Source organism: Lepus europaeus, chromosome 7, assembly GCF_033115175.1.
Source record: "Lepus europaeus isolate LE1 chromosome 7, mLepTim1.pri, whole genome shotgun sequence".
Lineage (NCBI taxonomy): Eukaryota > Metazoa > Chordata > Mammalia > Lagomorpha > Leporidae > Lepus > Lepus europaeus.
Window position 1 is genome coordinate 71,595,058 of NC_084833.1, and position 14,576 is coordinate 71,609,633.

Consider the following 14,576-nt stretch of genomic DNA (forward strand, 5'->3'; position numbering starts at 1 on the left):
TAAGGTTAGAAGGAGGGTTATTTTGGAAAGAATGTCAGACAGGAAATGTAGTATCAATTTCCAGCCTTAACCTAACTAGTGACTTGGTCAATTCACTTCCCATCTCTGGGCTTCAGTTTCCTCATTTTATCCTAGGGAATGCAGAGAAAAGGGATACATTTGGCTTAACTTTCCATTCTAGTGACATTCTGACTCTCAGGTAAGAAATAATTTCTTACAGTGAATAAGCTGCAGGAGGCATTAATATTGAAAAATACCTATGTAGACATTGCACTTCACAGTCATCCAATCCTTTAACTGTTGTAACTTCGTTTGAGCCTTGGAAAAGCCAACCAAGTTTTAGATAGTTTTTCAAGGTCACCCAGATGGTAAATGATGGAATTGGTCTTGAATTCTGGACTTCCAATCTAGAATCCCATGTTTTTAGTGATATAATATTTCCTTTCTATTTTGAAGCCCTAGCAGGAACTAATTTTGCTACATTTTCCTTTGCTGCCAGGCAATCACTCTAGGGAAAGCCATACTCATTATTTTTCTGAAGGGAAAACACAATGTTAACTCAGACAACATAATAATTTTATGGTTTGGATGAAAAAAAACTTTGCTCTTGTCAAATTCAATTTATATCACCAGACTAAATAAAAATTTTATGTACTAGTTGAAGGAAAAAATAGAAAATGTCCTGAGTGGACTTGCTTAAATTATCTCCCATTTGAATGAGTTCATTTCCCAGAGAGAGTTTCATCAGGCTTTTTAATTAAGAACAAATTGTTCATCTAGAGTCAGTAATTTGACAATGACCTCTTCTTAACACTCCCATCTAAGGTGACAGAAATAACAATGGGACTTTCAAATTTAAAGCATCTAGCTTTCAAAGATATGGAGCCCTTCATCTCAGTAACCCAATCAGGCAAAGAAGGTGACAGGCTCAAAGATGTTTAAGATATCTTAAGATATCTTAATTTACGCAGACATTCAGTAATATTTATAATTAAGTACATGTGTGCAATTATATAAATATCTAGATAGATAGATAGATAGATAGATAGATATCTGCACTTAAGCAATATTATATGAGCACGGGGGAAATGCAAAAGGATACTCCCTATGGTATTAACAGGATGCTGTTTCGGCAGCAGGTGGAAGTGAGGTGGAGGGAGGGTAAGATAGGACAATGGAAGAAGAGGGAAGAATTGAATTAAAAATAGAAAGCATGAGCAATATGATACCTTTTACTCTTTCAAGTAAGCTTTTCTTTAAATGTGTACAAGTCAGCATTTTAGGGGAAATAAACAACATGAGATATGTGAGGTACTAAAGCATTTGAGAGCTCTGAAGAGCAAATACTGCTGTCAGCAAGTTGTAGGAGATGAAACTGAAGAGGGTGGAGGAAAGAGGCACAGTGCAGAATACTAAGCAGCCTAAACTTTCTCCTGAGGACAAGGGAAAACCAGGAGGGGTCCAAGAGAGTGACTGGCTCAGACGTCATGAGTGTTCGGCAGATCACTATGTCGATGGTGCTTTAGTTTGATAGGGTGGAAGAGTATGAAATTAATGATTTAAATAAAGTGATGAGTTTCTATACAAGGACAGTGTCAATGGGAAGGGGTGGAAGAGAGTCATGGGGCCAGCTTTGTGGTATAATTGGTGAAGCTGCCGCATGTTTTGCTGGCATCCCATATGGGTGATGGTTTGAGTCCCAGCTGCTCCACTTCCAATCCAGCTCCCTAATAATGAGCCTAGGAAAGCAGCAAAGAATGGTGTAAGTGCTTGGGCTCCTGTAACCACATGGGAGACGCAGATAAAGTTCCTGGTTCCTGGCTCCTGGCATTCACCTGGCCCAGCCCTAATCATTGTGGCCATTTGGAGAGTGAACCAGAGGATGGAAGATTTCTCTCTCTGTCTCTCCTTCTCTCTGTAAACTCTGCCATTCAAATACATAAATAAATCTTTAAAGAAGAGGATGAGAGAGAGGGGGAGAGAGAGAGAGAGAGAGAGAGAGAACAGAAAAAAAAATAGCTACTGCTATAACCATTGCTATCTCCTTAACAGTGGACTTTACACATGCACTGACAGTATTACATGTTGCTACCACAATTACTCAACAGTGCTATTATTTATTCATTTTTATTTATGTGAAAGGCATAATGACAAGGGAGAGATAAAGAGAAACAGAGACAGATAGCTTGCAACAGCCAGACCTGGGCAAGATCACACAGGAACCAGGAACTCAATCCAGGTCTCCTACATGAGAGACAGGATTACAACCTGAGGCTGCTGACTCCCAGGATGAACAGGAGGGTGGAATCAGAGCTGAGTCAGTAATCAAGCTCTGGCACTCCAATAAAGGATGCGAACATCATAAGCAACATCTTAGCCACTTTTTTATCTTTTATCAGTAGGATCACCACTATTTCATCAGCACTTGATATCTACCATAAACCCATGTACAGTACTGCATTTTGTTTTCTCAGCTAATTATTATGACAACCCTGAAAGAGAGGCACTTAGCTTGGTAGTTGCCATTTGGAGCATTAGATAGGGCATTAGAAAGACATTGCCAAAGACTGCAGAATCAAACAGAAACAACCTTTTTCAATAAAAACCCGACCATGTCCTATAAGCTAACCTATGATGTGCATAAACTACCTAAATTGAAATTATTTAACATTAACTCATTAGAATCCAAATGTTCCCAGGTAAAATCACAAATTGTTTGATAGGAAATTCCACAGACATGCATGTTCTGAAGCCAAGATGTCTAACTCCTCCAGAAACCCACCTAGTTCACAAACTCTAACCTTGCCCAGAAAATACTCATTAAATTACATTCTGAAATCTGTCCATGACTAATTCCAGCTGTGAAAGTCCTGTAACCCTCCTAACTAATCACTAGAGAAATGCAAAGTATAAACCACAATGAGGTATCACCTCATACTAATGAGGACAGCTACTACTTTTTTACCATAAAAAGTTATTTTTTATTTATGTAACCTTTTATAAAGTAGATTTCATATTCATAGAAGGCTAAAAATTAAAACCAGTTTGCCACAATACAAGAGATATTTTATGATATTCTTAGTTTTGTTTTTTTAAAGGACTTATTTATTTATTTATTTGAAAAGCAGAGTCACTGGGAGAGAAAAAAGGAGAAATAGTGAGATCTTCCATTCACTGGTTTACTCCCCAAATGACCTCAACAACAGGAGTTGGGCCAGGCTGAAGTCAGGAGCCAGGAGCCAGGAGCGTCCTCTGGGTCTCCCACATGGGTGACAGGAGCCCAAACACTTGGCCATCTTTCACTGCTGTCCCAGGTGCACCAGCAGGGAGCTGGATTGAAAGTATAGCTCAGTTTCTTCATGACAAAGTAACACTAATTCATGAAAAATGTTATAAAGTGCCAGCGCCGTGGCTCAATAGGCTAATCCTCTGCCTTGCGGCGCCGGCACACCGGGTTCTAGTCCAGGTCAGGGCGCCAGATTCTGTCCCAGTTGCCCCTCTTCCAGGCTAGCTCTCTGCTGTGGCCTGGGAGTGCAGTGGAGGATGGCCCAAGTGCTTGGGCCCTGCACCCCATGGGAGACCAGGAGAAGCACCTGGCTCCTGCCTTCGGATCAGCGTGGTGCATTGGCCGCAGCACGCCAGCCACAGCGGCCATTGGAGGGTGAACCAACGGCAAAGGAAGACCTTTCTCTCTGTCTCTCTCTCTCTCACTGTCCACTCTGCCTGTCAAAAAAAAATGTTATAAAGCAACTTAATGTTAATTACTAGTATTTTCAAAACAGTAAAATTATGAAAAATTGTATTGTAAGCACATGCAACAAACATCAGTTAACAAGAAACTAAACTGAAACTTGCTGGAAAATATTCATATGCTTTTCAGTGGGTTCACTCCATACTCTTGCTGCACTTGGCCTAAGATGTTCAGGCCTTAAAACAGACACTTCAGCAACTAGAAATGTTAGTTCTGTTTGACACTTTTTCCCCTAAAATGAGAAAGCAGTCTTTGAGACACGAATTAAAGTAGTCTAAAAGTCTTTCAGGGGTCCAGATCAGCACAGTAGCTAGTGACCATTCCTCTTGTTATCTGATAAAGTACTTCATTTCACCAGTCTTTTTTTTTTTTTTTAAGATTTTTATTAAGCATTTGAGAGATAGAGTTGCAGAGAGAGGGAGAGACAAAGAGAAAGATCTTCAATCCATTGGTTTACTCCTCAAATGGCTGTAACTTCCAGAGCTGGGCCTATCCAAAGCCAAGAGGTAGGAGCGTCTTCTGGGTCTCAAACATAGGTGCAGGAGTCCAAGCACTTGGGCAGTCCTCTACTCCTTTCTGAGGCTATAGCAGAGAGCTAACTGGAAGAAGATCAGCCAGCGTATAAACCAGGTCGGATAAGTGATGCCAGAGCCAAAGGTGGAGGTTTAGCCCACTATGTCACAGTGCTGGCCCCTCGCCACTCGAACAATTTGTTTTCCTAATACCAGTTGTGCTTAGAATAAATGTTCCATTATTGAATTTTCCAACCTGACTAGTCTGTCCACTTGACAAAATACTGGGAGTCACTTCCTTTTTGGATTTCCTTTCTTCCTGCCTTTTCCTCTTCTTTTTCTTGAAAATGTCTGTGTCCCGCATCATTTTCTTCTCTTTTCCTTTGCTGCTGTTTTTATTTGATTTGCTGCAGCAAAATTTTGAGATTCACCTATTTTTGGAAGGCTTAGCACCCAACAAAATGGTGCATTCTCAAAAGAGGACTTTTTCTGTTTCTTTTCTATAACCTGTGATCCAGACACAGTATACCTCGAAACAGTCCTTTTCTAGATTAAATTATTTTACATCCACTTCTTTCCCAAGGACACTAGTTTTAGTCTTTGTGTTCTCATCTTGATCTTTCCCCAACTTTCTTTTTTTATGTCTGCTGTGATCCCTTATTTCCTGCAGGGGAGAGGAACACACTACAGCATCAGGATTTCTCGTCCTGAGGTGGGGATCTGGAAGGTGACAGCAGACGTACAATGCAATTCTTCTCTGAGTTCCTTGAAAAAGCTATGGGCTTTCCTCTTCTGGTTTCTTAAGAGAGAGCTAGGTAGGGGAGTTGGCTCTGTTGCCAAGGCTGCTACAGTCCCCCCCCATCTTTTTTCTAATGTTTCCTGTTTCTTTCTCACCTTTCTCTGTTCTGTTTCTTTGCTTTCCCCAAAGTTGTAGTTTCTTGAGCAGAGCATGCAGAAATGGAGGACAGCTACTATTAAAACATAGAAAACAACAAGTGTCAGTGAGGAAGTAGAAAAACTGGAAACTTTGTGCACTCTTGGTAGAACTATAAAATGGTGGAATCACTATGGAAAACAAGATGGCAGCTCCTCAAAAAATTAAAAGCAGTACTGCCAGCAATTCCATTTCTGTAAGTGTGTGTGTGTGTGTAGATAGAAAGATACACATATACATATACATATATACATATACATATTCATATACATATACATATCTGTAATACCAGCATCTCGTATGGGTGCTGGTTTGAGTCCTGGCTGCTCCACTTCCAAACTAGCACCCTGTGAATGTGCCTGGGAAAGCAGCAGAAGGTGGTCCATGTACTTGGGTCCCTGTACTCACATGGGAGACCCAGATAAAGCTCCTAGCTCCTGGCTTCAACCTGGCTCAGCACCAGAATTTGTGATCATTTAGGGAATGGACCAAAAGATGGAAGGTATCTCTCTCTCTCTCTTTCTCTGTTTTTCCCTCTCTTTTTTATTCTTCCTTTCAAATAAATAAATATTTTAAACAAAGATAATGCCATATAACAATGAAATATTAATCATCCTTAAAAAGGAAGGAAATCTTGTCACATGCTACAACAAGGATGAAGAGTGGGAATAAGAGAGGGAGGAGATGTACAATTTGGTGCATGCTCAATCGGACTTGCCCCAAATGGTGGAGTTAGAAACGTGCCAGGGGATTCCAATACAATCCCATCAAGGTGGCATGTACCAATGCCATCTCACTAGTCCAAGTGATCAATCTCAGTTCACAATTGATCACACTGATAGGTCTAAGAGTCAAAGCGATCACACAAATAAGACTAGTGTCTGTGAATACTAACTGATAGAATCAAAAAGGGAGAGAATAATCCATCATGGGAAATGGGATACACAGCAGACTCATAGAACGGCAGATGTCCTAAATAGCACTCTGGCCTCTGAATCAGCCCTTAAGGCATTCGGATCTGGCTGAAGAGCCCATGAGAGTATTTTAGGCATGGAAAGCCAAGACATTCTGGAAAAAAAAAAAGAAGACCTAAATGAAAGATCTCTGGGAGATCCCAGTGGAAAGAACGGGGCCATCAAAGAAGGAGGTACCTTTCTCCGAAGGGAGGAGAGCTTCCACTTTGACTATGACCCTGTCAGAATAAGATCAAAGTTGGTGAACTCAAAGGGCTTCCATAGCCTTGGAAACTCATGACTAGAGCCTAGGGAGATTACTGATGCCATAAACAAGAGTGTCAAATTATTAAGTCAACAACAGGAGTCACTGCGTACTTACTCCTCATGTGAGATCTGTCCTTAATGTGTTGTCCAATGTGAAGTAATGCTATAACTAGTACTGAAACAGTATTTTACACTTTGTGTTTCTGTGTGGGTGCAAACTGTTGAAATCTTTACTTACTATATACTAAATCAAAATTCTGTATATAAAGATAATTGAAAACGAATCTTGTGTGAATGGAATGGGAGAGGGAGTGGGAGATGGGAGGGGTGCGAGTGGGAGGGAAATTATGGGGGGGGGTGAAGCTATTGTAATCCATAAACTGTACTTTGGAAATTTATATTTACTAAATAATAAAAAATAAATAAATAAATATAATTTAAAAAAAGAAATTTGTAGGCCTCATGCTAAGTGAAATAGATAGTAACAAAAAGATAAGTATTCTATGATTCTACTTATATTATCTAAATTATCTAAATGATCTATAATATCTACATTATCTATAATATCTAAATTAATAAAAATTAAAAACAGAAAATATAATGGTGATTACCAGGGGCTAGAGGTGGTAGGAAACGGGAGCTCCTGCTTCATTGATATAGAATTTCAATTTTTCAAAATGAAAAGGCCTTGAGAACTATTGCATGACAATGATATATACTTTGCACTACTATACAGTACAGTTAAAAATAGTTAAAATGGTAAACTTCATACAATGAGATCTTCACCACAATTTTTTTAATAACTCTGCAAGCCCTTTTCTGTAACCCTCTCCTTTGGAGACCCTACTGAGACTCTGTCACAATGGTGCAATCCCATCCTGAGTGAATTTATAACCCCACATCTGGATAATCAGCAGGCTTATCTGATGGAGTCTGTGGAGATTTGTGCACCATGCCCAGCAGACTCTACAAATCCAAAGCCCTCCAGAGAAGTGCCAAATATAAGGCTTCGTGTCATTGCTGGAAGCCAGGTGAACACATGGCCCAACCACCAGTGTCAGCTCCACCCCTACCCTATGGGATTTGCTGCTCCTACTTCCCTGCCTGCCCCCTGGCAAAGTTTTAAGAGGACCTGTTCCTGAACACGTGGCTCTCTTTCTCTCCATCTCCTGATCTCTCTCCCTCTCTCTGTCTCTATCTTGCTCTTTCTCTTATGCTATCCTTCTCCCTCTTTTTTCCCCTTTGTCTCTTCCCTCAGGTCTGTCGGGTTTCCCCAATAAAACCTTTACTTTAAAAAAAAAAAAAAAAAAAGGAGGCTTTGAAACCAGGTAAACTAAATTCCTTCTGAGTTCTAGTTCTGCCACTCACAAGGAAATCTGAAATGTCTCTGATTACCATTTCTTTATTATGAATTAGAAAGAGCTATCTTTATTTCATAAGGCCATTATGAGTAGTAAATGAGATAATATATGAAAATGTTTGGCATTGTGCTTTCCATGCAATACATAGGTGCCTAAAAATGAAGCTGATGATATTGTTCCATACCCATTATTGTCATTCTTCCCATTACTTCTGACATCCTCAATGAAAAGGGTGAGGATTGTTGCCCATCCATCCTAGTGCTTCCTCCCTATGTATGCACTTAACAATCATTTAAGAAACCCCTACTAAGTGCCATAGTCAGAGAAGGCATTGAGAAAATGGTAAGACATGTTTTACTTTTGTTAAAATAGGTTAATGTGTGCCCAAATAATGCAGAGAAGTAAATTCAAGTGTTGAATGGCAGAAGTGTTGAGACTGGAGTGAGCATAAGAGCACTCAATATTCAGGTTCAAAATAAAACACCAATGTTGGGACCAGCACTGTGGCATAGTGGGTAAAGCTGCTGCCTGTTTCGCTGGCATCCCGTATAGACAGTGGTTCAAGTCATGGCTGCTCCACTTCCGATCCAGCTCTCTGCTGTGGCCTGGGAAAGCCGTAGAAGATGGCCCAAGTCCTTGGGCCCCTGCACGCACATGGGAGACCTGGAAGAAGCTCCTGGCTCCTGCCTTCGGATCAGTTCAGCTCTGGCCATTGTGACCAATTGGGGAGTGAACCAGCATGTGGAAGACCTCTCTCTCTCTCTCTCTCTCTCTCTGTCTGTGCCTCTCCTCTCTCTGTGTAACTCCGACTTTCAAATAAATAAATAAATCTTTAAAAAAACAAAAACCATTGTTACACAGTTGTTTTTAAATCCCATTTATAAGAAAGTTAGTAATAATAATAAATAATGATAAAGTACTTTATTCTGAGAGACTTAAAATAAGCTGGATAAGGAGGCCAAAGTCAGAACCCATCAGCTTTGTTTCTTCTTCACAACACCTTTTTTTCTTAAAAAAGAAAAAAAAAAAAAGAAAGAAAGAAAGAAAAGAAAATCATTTCCCCAGCTCACATCCTTTTTGAGAAAAGGATCCAGAAACAGAGTTGTTAGTCTTAGGGATTTTCCTCCTTTATTTTCCCAAAAGAGGGAAGACAGAAAAGCAAAAAATGTATTGCATGCACAGCACAGCACTAAGTACTTTTATCTATGATATCTTCTCACAGCATCTCTGTAAAGCAGAGGCAGTGATCTCATTTTGCATAAGGTGAAAATGAGGCTCAAAGTTATTTTAAAACATGTCTTTTGTCTCACAGATGGTAAGTCTAAGAATTTAGGTCTATACAAACTGTAATCTTGTGTTACTTTCAATCCCTGACCCTGGAAGGAGCTGCAAGAGTTATTTATTTGCAGGTATCTTATTTCTTTCAGGTGCTTTAGAAAGAAGTCACATCCAAGGATAAATTTTCCTAAAGATTTTTTTTCTCTAAATTGGGAAGCTGTTCCACTTGATTACTCCCAAAGAATCATGAATTTTCAAGTTTCGTAAGTTCTTGTAACCAAATAAATCCAAAAAAATGTTGTTTTAAATATTTCAGCAGTTTAAACTTTGTTTCAAGATAGTTTCTGCATTCCATGAGCATGCATGTCAAAAAGGTGAAAACTACAAATGGGTATCCATATAATTCTATGCTAACATTCCCTGTTCAGTCTCTTTCCTGCTTCAGTGGTGGAAAAGATTAATATATCATTCGGTTAATACAAAGTTTAATTTATTTCCAAAGTGGTGTGTTTCCTGTAAAGCATCAGATCTGGCAGCTCTATACAAGTGCTGCTCTGTCAGCTAGAATAATGCCTTTAATGAACTTGTCTGTAGAATATCAAATCTGTAATCTACAGCACAACTCGCAACCCTATAGGCCCTCATCCTCTGACTACCAACTTCCACATCAGCTATGGTTCAAAGAAAAATCCATCTCTGACCTAATATACTGGAAACCAGCTATCAGAATCTGCAAAATAAGGTCTAGCATGCTCATGCTCTATTTTGCAATTCTGCTACTCTAATTTATTTCTGCTATTCTAACTAATTTCTGCCAATAATTTCACCAATCTTCTTCCCATCAACAGAAAATATCTTCCATGACCATTTGGTCCAGACTGCCTCCTCCAAGAAGAATAGGGTCCCATGAGGTCCTAACAGTTGCTCCTGATGCCTCTATTGAGTATGGCTTGGATGTTCCACATCCAACACTTTGGTTAACAACTTGGATTTACCACCCTTCCACATTGCTTCAGTTTTTTATGAGAAGGAATGAATATGTGGAAAAAGACCCAGATTTATTGCTATGGGCAGAGTGGATATTTTTGGCTTGCCTTTGTTGTTTCTTAGAAACATGATGGATAGATGGATAAACTTCACTTCTCTTTCTTTGAGATCTATTCAACAAATTTTATTGAATTCTTACGATGTGACAGGCATTATACTTCATGGAGTGTGTGTTCTAGTGCATGGGATAGAGTAAGTACTTCCAAAAGGTGATAAACTACTGGATGGAGAATAGCCTCTGGCATGAAAAATGAATACTCAGTGTATTCTGGAGAAACTCTTCAAACAGTTCAATTCATAAATGCCCTTCTGACAATGCTACACTTGGCTGAGCACCATGTCACTTGCTCCCAAGGCCCCCTTTGCATTTCTCCCTAAGATGTCATTTCTTACAGTTTGAAATCATCTATTTATGTTTCTATCTCTCCCATTACTATAAGCTCTTCATGGGCAGAAGTCATGTCATTTTAGGGTTTATCATGAATTAATCTTCCCACACTATATCAGAAAAACAAATATACAGTTATACAAACTATAAAAATCATTTTAATAGTTGAAACATGTTCCCAGCTCTACAAAATGTCCACAAACCTCTATGCACAGTTGATTAAATATGTGCCCCAATAGACTGTGAAGACAGCATACAAAATACAAAAGCTTGGCAAACACCACCCAGATAATCATAATTGAATACACAGAGAAGTCCTCTTGTCTGTTTTTTTCTAACTTCCTCTCCCACAGGAATCTATATGACTATTCACAAGGAATAAGAAACTTCAGAACAAGCAGGCTGATTCTTCCTGTACCTGGAAATTCATGTTAGTTTCAAAAACAGTCATAGTGTTGAGTGAAACTCAGACTGCATACATTTTGAAGATACATTTGAAACTTGAAAATAAAATTATTATTTCATAGATTTACATTGAACCACATATTCCAGAATAAGGGCAGCATTAAGAGGCAGGGATCAAGGAAAAGCTACAGCATACTCGGCGGCCATTTAGAGAACATAAGTGGTTCTGTGAGCTATAGCCTTTCCAGTGAGCAGTTGGGTGTTTGCCATCTCAGGGAGAATATGTTCCCATTCGAGGTGCACCTGGCATGGGTGAATCCCTACAACATGCCACACCTGCAGTTGGTGCACAATGGATTCGTGGGCTGCAGGGCCACCCCCATGTTCCTGCGAACATGGCAGCCATGGCTATCAAAGAGTGCAGCTGACAATGTGGCTCCATGAAATTTTATACACTGTGTGGCTTTGATGGGATCTCAAATTATGGGCTTATACACACTATTCTTTAGCTGAATTTAGTGAAATGCCTATGCAGATGGGCCCTCAGAAGTGCAAGGGCATATTTAATGGACTCTCAGTTACACTTAAAGGGGATGATGTTTGTGGTTTGGCTAAAAGATGGGCTAGAGCTTTCATTGGCTACTCTATGCAGGTACTCTGCAAGTTTGGCTTTTACGAGGCCTTCAAAGCCCTTGTATGGCAATATGCTTGGAGAGGAGAATGCCTATCTGTGGCGCACATCAGTATATTTGGCTGCCTCTGCTAGTGCTAAATTATTTGCTGAGATTGCCCTGACTCCTGTGGGAATTGTTAAGGTTCAAACTCAAATCCAACAAGGTTATGCCAATACTTTAAGGGATGCAACTCCCAAAATGTATAAGGAAGAATGCCTAAAAACATTCTGCAAGAGCATTGCTCCTCTCTGGATGAGAAAGGTACCATACACCATGATGAAAGTTGTCTGCTTTTGAGCTGTTGAGGCATTGTACAAGTTTGCGGTTCTTTAGTCCCGGAGTGAATGCACGAAGACAGAAAAGCTGGTTGTAATGTTTGCTACAGGTTACGTAGCTGGAGTCTTCTGTGCAATTGTTTCTCACCCTGCTGATTCTGTGGTGTCTGTGTTAAATAAAGAGAAAGGTGGCAGTACCTCTGAGGTTCTCCAGAGACTTGGATTTAAGGAGTCTGAGAGGGACTCTTTGCCTGTATCATCATGACTGGTACTCTGACTGCCCTACAGTCGTCGTTTATCACTCAGTAAAGGTCTACCCAAAGTTCCCTTGCTCTGCTCCATCTAAGATGCCAGGGTCTGAAGAAGAAACTCAGACTGATTTAGTGGATAGATCAAAGCAAATGTGGACTCAATCTGCTCGCTGATCAGGGTTGAAGAAAGTGAAGAAGTAGCTTTTATATATTTGCAGTGTAGGATATTGTCTATTCCTGATATAACTACTGTGGTACCCTTGCTTAAAGGCAAGAGCTTCAAACTTACTATTGAAATAAACTTATCTGTTCATGAAGAGAGAGAGAGAGAGAGAGAGAGAGAGAGAAAGAGAACACATCAATGAAAAACCTCAAGATGCTCTGGTCAAAGGCAGCCCTTCACTTGAGACAGCACAGATGTCGTTTACTATGCCATAGAAGAAAGTGATTTAATTTAAGTATGCTAGCTCTGAAGAAGACAAATTAAGTCTTTCACTAACTTTCTTTTTTAGAACATGGAGAAAAATTTTAAGGTGTTCCTCAGAATAGATCATTTCTATAAAAAGAAATAAAAATAAATAATAAGATCAGTTGGCATCTTATTTTTTCTTGATAAATTTAAAAAGAAATAGCGCTCAGAATCATGTCATTGACTACATGCTGGTGCTTAACATTCAAATTTTTTCCCAAATTTTCAAATCTTTTAAGTCTTACAAAGAACAAAAAGAGCTAGTTTTTGCACAAATGTCTTGATTTTCACTGACAATATAAAGTTTCCTTTTCTTTTTTTTTTAAAGATTTTATTTATTTGACAGGTAGAGTTACAGACAGTGAGAGACAGAGAGAGAGGTCTTCCTTCCGTTGTTTCACTCCCCAAGTGGTCCAATGCTGGAGCTGTGCCATTCCAAAGTCAGGAGCCAGGTGCTTCTTCCTGGTCTCTCATGCAGGTGTAGGGGCCCAAGCACTTGGGCCATCTTCTACTGCTTTCCCAGGCCACAGCAGAGAGCCGGACTGGAAGAGCAGCAGCCAGGACTAGAACTGGCACCCATATGGGATGCCGGTGCTTCAGGCAGAGGATTAACCAAGTATACCACGGTGCCGGCCCCCAAGTTTCCTTTCCTATTTTATCCCATCCCCCTCAAAAAAAAAAAGAAAACTGAGTAAAAATATCTCCTGAAAAAACATATGTAGGAATGTGTAAAAAGTGGGAGTAGTAATCTTAATGCATTTTGACTGAGTGACAAAGGTAAAATGTACATGAATTGATTGCACAAGTTTAACTACTCATCCTCAAAAATACCTTGAGACCCCATGACACTCCTCATTTTTCAATCAAAAAAGAACTCAGCACTAAAAATTAATCTAAGGGAAATGAATAAAAATTAAAATAGCATCGACAACTGCAATTGACCATAACATCACCAGCATCTTGCAGATTCTAGTCATGTCCCTGAGTGTTCATTACCAGTGAAGTCTGAGAAGTTACTTGACCTAATGTGGTAGTCAGAATTTTCAGCAAACCATGGCTTTAAGATTGTCCATACCGTCCAAAAACATGCCAGTTAAAGAACACTAATACTTTGCCTTTAGTCTAACATAAAAATGAAGTTCACTTGTCCATCAGGATCTCATTTTCATCAATTTTCAAGTAGCTAAAAGTATACAGCTGGCCAAGAGACCATGAAAAGAAGTCAAATCCCTCTGATAAAAACAGAAAAGTCTTTTTAGAATGATTTTTTTAAACTCACTTATTGGCTCATTAGTGCTTTTTTTTCCCAAGTCAGAGTTCACACTGAAAACTTGTGAGACTTCATCAATCTCTTCAACCACATCCAGCATCATCTGTGTCATTTGCAAAGGAAACTGAGTAAACCAATGATGGCAAATTAAACAAGTCTACAGACCATATCTCATTTTACTGTGCTTCACTTTATTGCATTTTGCAGATACTGAGTTTTGTACTGTTATGCCCAGATAAGTGGATCCCCAAAAAGCTATCAGCGACCTGATCACACCGAAATGCAAAAGCAAGGTTTATTTTGAAAGTACAAGCCACGGCAGGCACCTCATCTGACCAGCCAACGCAGCGAAGGTCAGAGGAAGGCCTGGGTCTTTGTTTGGGAGAGCTTATAAAGGAAAAAAAGCACAGGGTTACATCCGTGGGGGCTTACAATATGGGGCTTTTGGTGATTGGACAGGGCTGTTCCAGGTTGCTCTTAGTAGAACGGGGGTGGGAGGGGGGCTTCTCCATTTGGCATGAGTTCAGGGAGTTACCTCATTTGGTAATCTCTACTGAGCTGCCCTTGTCTGCTGAGCTGTCCCTGGTAAGCTTTGGTATCTCCGGAATGCCTGCTTTTCCAAGGACTCGGGTCTGCAACAGGAAACAGAGGCTGCTTTTTATTTTTTTTAAAATGGAGTCACTTTGGCTCTTCAGTACAAATTGAATGTTTGTGGCAAGTCTATTAGCACTATTTTTCCAC

General features: G+C 39.8%; 1 pseudogene; it reads left to right on the forward strand.

Moving 5' to 3' along the window:
- Window positions 1–11,178: 11,178 nt before the first annotated feature.
- Window positions 11,179–12,270, forward strand: LOC133763850 (solute carrier family 25 member 3-like; annotated as a pseudogene).
- The last annotated feature ends 2,306 nt before the right edge of the window (window positions 12,271–14,576 follow it).